Genomic DNA, 6,960 nt, shown 5'->3' on the forward strand with positions numbered 1-6,960 from the left:
GCGCGGACAGCGGAGAGCAGGGCGGTCAGGAACAGCGCGGGGACAGCGGAGAGCAGGGCGGTCAGGAACAGCGCAGGGACAGCGGAGAGCAGGGCGCCCGGGACAGCGCGCGGACAGCGGAGAGCAGGGCGCCCGGGACAGCGCGGACAGCGGAGAGCAGGGCGGTCAGGAACAGCGCGGGGACAGCGGAGAGCAGGGCGGTCAGGAACAGCGCAGGGACAGCGGAGAGCAGGGCGCCCGGGACAGCGCGCGGACAGCGGAGAGCAGGGCGCCCGGGACAGCGCGGACAGCGGAGAGCAGGGCGCCCGGGACAGCGCCCGCACAGCGGAGAGCAGGGCACCCCGGACAGCGCACGGACAGTGAGAGGCATGGGATGGGCATGCTCACTTACACAGCCGGCGCTCGGGACCACCGCGCAGCTAGACAGAGCAGCCACATGCAGATGGGCAGGAGAGAGCAATGAGAGAGAGTGTTAGCAGCCAGGGCCGCACGGCAGGCACATGGCCCCCAGTCACAGCTACAGTGTGCCAGCCAGGTGCAGGGCTCCCTGGCCAGACACCCACTGGGGGAGGGACTCAGGTGTGGTGGGAGGGAGCCAACCTGGAGCCACTGGGGAAAGGGAACTGCAGGCCAGACCTGGGCAGATCTGGGTGGATCCCTGGTCTACCTGTGGGACCTATTTTCGAGTTTATGACGGGCAGATCAGAATGGTGCCCATCCACTGGCTTTACTTGGAACACTGAGGTGACGCTTCGTGTCCCCTTATACTCTCTGTGGTCTGAACAGCCTCTCTCCAGCTGCCATCCCACCTCCCTCTCCCTGCCCCTGCCTAAGCTAGGCTAAGGACCCTCCTCTGGGTTCTCCCATCTACCTTCGTGCAATCCTGACTGGTGCCAGTCCCATAGGGCACAGGGCACCCTCAGCACCCTTCCTCCCCTTAATGTGGGTTTTGTCTTTTCCTCTCCCACCTGTGCAAGGTCAGCCTCTCCCTGGAGATCCAGCTCTGTGTCTCCCACTCAACCAGAAGAAACCCTCCCTACTCCCACCACACCTGTCCTCCCTGTACCACCTAGGCTTTGGGGCAAAGGAGGGCAGCAGTGAAGGGGAAGGGGGAGGATTTCCCAGGGAGATGTTGCAGCAGGTGGTGGGTGCCCAGGTGGTGGCGATTGCTGGAGGCGGGGGGGGGGGAGTGCTGGGTAAGATGCTGAGGGAATGGTGCCCAGGATAGCCCCACTAGAGCCCTCACAGTGACCCCAGCCCAAAGCCCTGCATCTCAGGAGGGAACCCTGCCTAGCCCTGACCCAAGGGCTGGGTCTCAGTGGAACCATGTGGGTGTGCCTGGAGCCACGGGTGGGACAGAAGCATACTGACAAGTTGGCAGGACCACAGCCAAGCTGTGAAGGCAGAGAGAACGGGGTGGGTGCTGGGTAGTGCAACGGAGAGGCTTGGCCTGAGCCCAGAGCAGAGTCTGGGTTCCAGGATGCCTTTCTGGCCAGTGCTGGAGCATTCCTGCCTGGCGGACGGGGCAGCTGGCTCTAGTAGCACCCACGAAGACCTCCTGAGGAGAGGTGCTGGGGGCAAGAAGATGAGCCCCTACCAGAGAAAACGGCTGATGCCAGGAGGTGCCCTGGTCCACCAGGCTGGGAGTGGGGAGAGATAGCCAGTCCTAAAGGTGCCCCGGCATGCTGGACATGGGAGGATACCTAGAAGAAGAGCCTAAGGAAGTCTATGTGCTCCCAAGGCCCCCGGACACAGCAGGGAGTGGCCGAGGGGTCCCCATGGCCCCAGTGCCTGCTCCTCCTCCCCTTCCTTTTGGGGAACACATCGTCCCCTGGACAGGAATTCCAACAGTGTCCATAGCCAAGTTTCCATGCCCTTCTGCATACCCATCACTGTCCATCACTGCTCTCAGCTGTCTGATCACACCACCGCCCCCAGCCAGGCCCAACCATGGCGTGGTCACATCACAGCACCTGCTAGCCTCCCAGAGGGCTTCTGGGCTGCCCACCCTCTAACAACCGGTACCTCACCAGGCACCCCTGAATGCTGCCAGCAGCCTCCTCCAGATGGCTCAGCAAGGCTCCATGCCCCGGGCGTCTCTTCCACCAACATCTGAATGTGGTACTGTCTTGCTGCCTCGTGACTCTTCAGCCACTGAGGTCTGGCCTTGCCCCCCACCCCCCTCACACACACACCCCTGTAGTTACCAAAGGAATAGCAGGACCCCTTGCTGACCTTTCTTCCACCCCTTCCTTCCTAGATGGGTTTTGTGGGTTCTCCTTTTGGTTCCCACTTTCTTCTGGGCTGTGTGGTCCATTCCCCCCTTAGCTATGGCTACATGTGAGGCCCAGCTAACCTCTGAGCTCCAGATCTCCAGGGGGACCACCAAACACGCTCTCCCTAACCCCAGTCCTCCCCACATCAGGGACCTGGGAACCACCATCAGCTACTCCTTCTTTTCACCTGGAGGGCTCCTAGCTTTGACCCAGGTCCTCATCCCCATTCCCACCCCTCAGCCACCTAAGGGTTCAGTCATTTGATGGTCTCACTCAGGACCTCTCACCTCATTTCCTAACTGTTCTCCTTGACTCCTAGTCCTTAGCACAAAACCAGGAACACAACTTATACTGAAAAAAACGCCATCAAACAAAAATCATTTGACATGTCTCTCCCAGGCTTGACTACCTGTTGGCCCACTGGTACCAACAGACGAGAAAAAGCCAAGCTCTGGACCTGGCGTCTGGCTCCGGCCTTCTGCTGCTGCACTCAACAAAGGGCCTGGGGACTTCTGCGGTCTGGGAGCCTTACCCGGGGAGAGGGCGCTCAACAGCAGCACAGCTAGACACAGACTTGCAGGCTTCGAGGCGCACCCTCTCCAGCCTTGTGCCTTCTCACCGCCCACATCCGCTCACAGCTCCGACCTCAGCACACTCCAGATGTCCCTACGTCCCCTCATCCGCGAGCCCTTCCTGCCCTCCCAGCAGAGTTCAGGGCTCTTGAAGCAAGGGACCCACGTGCGTGGGAGCTGCAAGGACAAAGCCTATCCTGGCCCCAGTGCCCCGGCCGTCATGCAACAGGTGTCAACCCAGGTCCCGGGAGAAGCCCAGCTGGCCCTTTATCCCTGACCTCACACCGGGTCGGATCCAGACCCTGCCAATTGTGGTAGAAAAACAGGGCCCACAGAAGGTCACCACAGCGAGGTTCCTACCCCATGATGGGAGAGTGTGACCCTTATTAGTGACTGTCTGAGACCTGACAGCTGAGAGGCCACAGCACAGAGCACATCAGGGGGCGAAGACGTGTGCAGGACATACACCCCCTGACTTCATATTTCCAAAGCTATGTCTCCAGGAACGTCTTTCAGTAAAACCTGACGTGGGGGCAGGCGGATGTAAAACTGAGAGCTGCAGAACTCAGAGTCCCTGTGGAGCTCAGAGCCACCAGGGACTTCAGACCATATGCGGGATTCCAATCCACCCGTGCAGTGTGGAAGACAAATGGAGTTGGGTGCACATGTGGGCCTCAAAGACCACGGTGGGGCTCTGAGAAGATGGAGGTTCTGTCTATAACCAGGGCTAGACGTGAAGCTGGAAGCATCAAGCCGGTGGATAGTCTGAGATCGATGTTCCAGAAAGCCAGAGGTCCTGGACCTTCCACCCGGAAAGATGGCCCCAGTACAGAAGAGCCAATCATCTCAAGTTCCTGAGCTTCCAGTCTGTGGCACACAGGGCAGCTTAAGATGCCAAGAAGACCCGGGGCTGCAGAATGTCTCGGGACTAAACGGCATCAGGGCTGTCGGTGGGGAAGTGAGCGGAAGGGGTGTTTACTGTCCCGGGATGCCCACTGGGTGAAGAGAGGGACAGGCCTGAAGCTGAAATCAGAGGAACCCCGGGGACCAAGGCTCAGAGGTGTGACCCCCCCAGGTGGCCAAGGCTATTACTCTGGGGCCTCTGCCAGGAATGGTCCTGGGAAGAAGGCAGCCCCACCCAGACGCCAGGACTTGCACACTTTGAACAGCCTCTAAGACACAGTGTCACTAGCGGTTCAGCATGAAACGAGAGGTGAGTGCTAGATTCTGGCCATAGCTAACCGCAGAGCAAGAGTGGCGAGGGGAAGACGCCGGGGCCCCCACCAGCCACACAGACTCCACGTGGCCACAGCATCCCCGGATCGGCCCCCGGTCTGGAGCCATAAGCCAAGGGTGGGCAGTGGGGCCCGCTCCCCAGGGCTGTGGTTTCACCCAGGTCTGAGGGCAGGAGGGGCGCACCGAGGGGGAAAGGAAGCGTGAGCGGGAGCAGAAAGGAGTGCAGGGGGGAGTGGAAACGGGAAGGCAGGGCAGAGGGATGGCCCAGGAGGTGGGACTGATCCAGTGGCACTGCGGGGACTCGGGCATCAGGGATTTCAGAGAACACATGCTGTCCAGGATACACGTGACCCGTTAAGGTGTCAGTCTAACGAATGAACACGTGTGCAAAGGGACTACCGCTGTCACCAGAAGGGCTTTAACGACGGAGGCTCCAGACTACAGTGAACAGAGACTCAGGCTTAGGGCCAGACACACACCACCACCCCCTGGCTACAGCGGCCTTCCTCACACGCTTCGTTCTACCGCCTGGAAGATGGAGAGTTTACTGCTGTCCCTCCAGCAGAACTGCTGCAGAGGTGAAAAAATGGGACCTGACGTTTTCTAGGGTAGCATCTGGCACTCTTTTTAAAAAGTTTATTTATTGAGAGAGAGAGAGAGAGAGAGAGAGAGAGAGCAGGGAAAGGGGCCCTGGGAGAACCTCCGGCAGACCCCCCACCGAACGCGGCGTCTGACACGGGGCACGATCCCACAGCCCTGAGATCATGACCTGAGATGAAGTCAAGAGTCGGACGCCCAAACGACCACGCCCCTGAGGTGCCCCTAGCACCTGGCACTCTCATTTCCCACAAAGGGCCTGGCTGAGCACACAAAGTGAGAGCCCGCCACGCTGCAGGCCTGAGCTCCGCGCTTCGAGGTGACGCCGCGTGTCACCCTCGTCATGTCACGGGGAAGGGCTGACGTTCACAGGAGGGAAGGGGCTGGTCGCAGACTACCGAGCTCAGACGTAGCAGCTGAGAGGTGGGGTCCAGGGTCCTCCTGCCCCAAGCTGATGCCAGCGAATGAAGCCAGGTGCTGAAGTTGGGAAGGGCCGCGTCACAGGGACCTCTGTTGTTTTAGGTCACCTGGCATCTGGAACTCAAGAACCACCCTCCCTCACGCTCAGCATCTGTCTGCTAGGTGAGGCAACCCCAAGCCTCGGCTCCTAGGACAGAGATGACTCGGGCCTGGCCAGCGGCAGCCTCACTTCTCCCCGACCCAGTGATTCATTCAGAGGAAAGCAGGAGACCCACGTGACGCCAGTCAGAGGCTGGAGGTCTGTAAAAAGTACCGAGCAAAAGAGGCTTACTTTCCCATGGACCCGTGGAGGAGAAGGGATGTGAAGTCTGCAGCTGCGAGCCTTGCCCTTCCCCAGCCCGCGTCCAAAAGAGAAAACAAACCAGCATCCTGGTGCCACCCAGAGCCACGGAACAAGAGATCCTTCCCCTGACAGAGGAGAAATGGCGAGGACACCCAGACGCCCACGGGAGCCGGCAGAGCAGATGACAAGACGCAGGCTCACCTGAGCCTGACCGTGGGGTTCAAGAACCAGTAACCCTGCACCGACCGTGCACCTGTCCCTCGGTGGTCTTGGTCTTATGCCACCTCCCTAGATCTCACATCACAAAAGACAGTGCTTGCATTCGGCTCAGTTCTTTCATCTGTTCAGCAAATGTTTATTGAGGGCCTGCACGGTACCAGGCACGGTGCTGCCCACTTTAAATGGCTTTAATTTGCATTAGGGCCAAGGGACACAGAGGAATGGAGGGCCTGTCGAGGGAGGAGAAGCAGAGATGAAGACGGGGGCTGGTTGGGGGGTGGGGGGGTTGTCAGGGAACCACCGCCCTCAGGGGCCAGGTCCTGCAGAGGCCCAGGATCTGGACGGCTCATCCCAAATGGACACCCCTGGCCATGCCTCCTCTCGGGGCATTTTCAACAGTGCCCTGCTGGAAAGAGGGCTTTCACATTCAGCTGGAAGCTGGAAGAGGCAGAATGGGGAGAGAGCCCCCGAGCAAGCGCCCGAGATGACAGGAGCTGAGGGACAACATTCCTGGACTACTTAGGAGAGGCACCGCGAGCTCCCCAAGCCCCAGTTCATCTTTTGAAGAAGGTAAATCAGAAAAGCCTCTGTGAGTAAGACCCGAACCCCTCACTGCTTTGGGAAGTCTGCCTTCTAAGGCCAACAGGAAAGGGCCTGCTAGGCTAGTCTTCAGGGAACGAGAAGGAGGAGCCAGGTGGTGGCACCCCACACACTCCCCAAAGAGCCAGAAGAGGGAGGAGGGCCTAAGGGGCACAGAAGGCAAAGGCAGCTTGAAGAGGGCTGACAAGGGCCAGCCAGGGGATGACCAGCTCTGCCTCAGACCAGCACCAGTGGGCAGGAACCAGCTCTCCCACATAGTTATGGAGCCCACAGGCCCAAGAGGCCCTTTCAGGAGCAGAGCCCTGGGAATGGGGTCCTCAAGGAAATGTCCAAGGGATCAGCCCAGGGGCTCTGGCGGCTCTCTCTGCCAGAGCAGCACCCCAGCCCCTTGCTCAGCCCCTCCCCTCTTGGGTCCCCACCCTGGCTAGGAGGTAGGAAGAGAAGACAGACAGACAGACGGGGAAGTATGGAGAAAGCGAGAGGGCAGATGGAGGGTGCAGAGGCAGTGTGACTTCCACCAAAGAACGGCTTCTAAATGCACTCTGAAAACCATGCACTGGACTCTGTTTAAGGGACACGGAGGCAGAGCGAGAGACAGCAAACAGGAAGCTGGTGGTGTGTCCTAAAAGGAAAAGGAATCCGTGTTCCCTAAGCCTCCAAAGGAAGCAAGGCCAGAGGCAGCTCCAGGAGTGGTGGA

At 59.7% G+C, this 6,960-nt stretch overlaps 1 protein-coding gene across 1 annotated transcript in view; it reads right to left on the reverse strand.

The window, feature by feature from the left end:
* Positions 1 to 6,960, reverse strand: part of LOC111157633 (SH3 and multiple ankyrin repeat domains 3) — a 48,648-nt gene that overhangs the window by 1,819 nt on the left and 39,869 nt on the right.

Source organism: Enhydra lutris, unplaced genomic scaffold, assembly GCF_002288905.1.
Source record: "Enhydra lutris kenyoni isolate GAN:26980312 unplaced genomic scaffold, ASM228890v2 scaffoldscaffold55, whole genome shotgun sequence".
In the NCBI taxonomy this organism is placed as follows: Eukaryota; Metazoa; Chordata; class Mammalia; order Carnivora; family Mustelidae; genus Enhydra; species Enhydra lutris.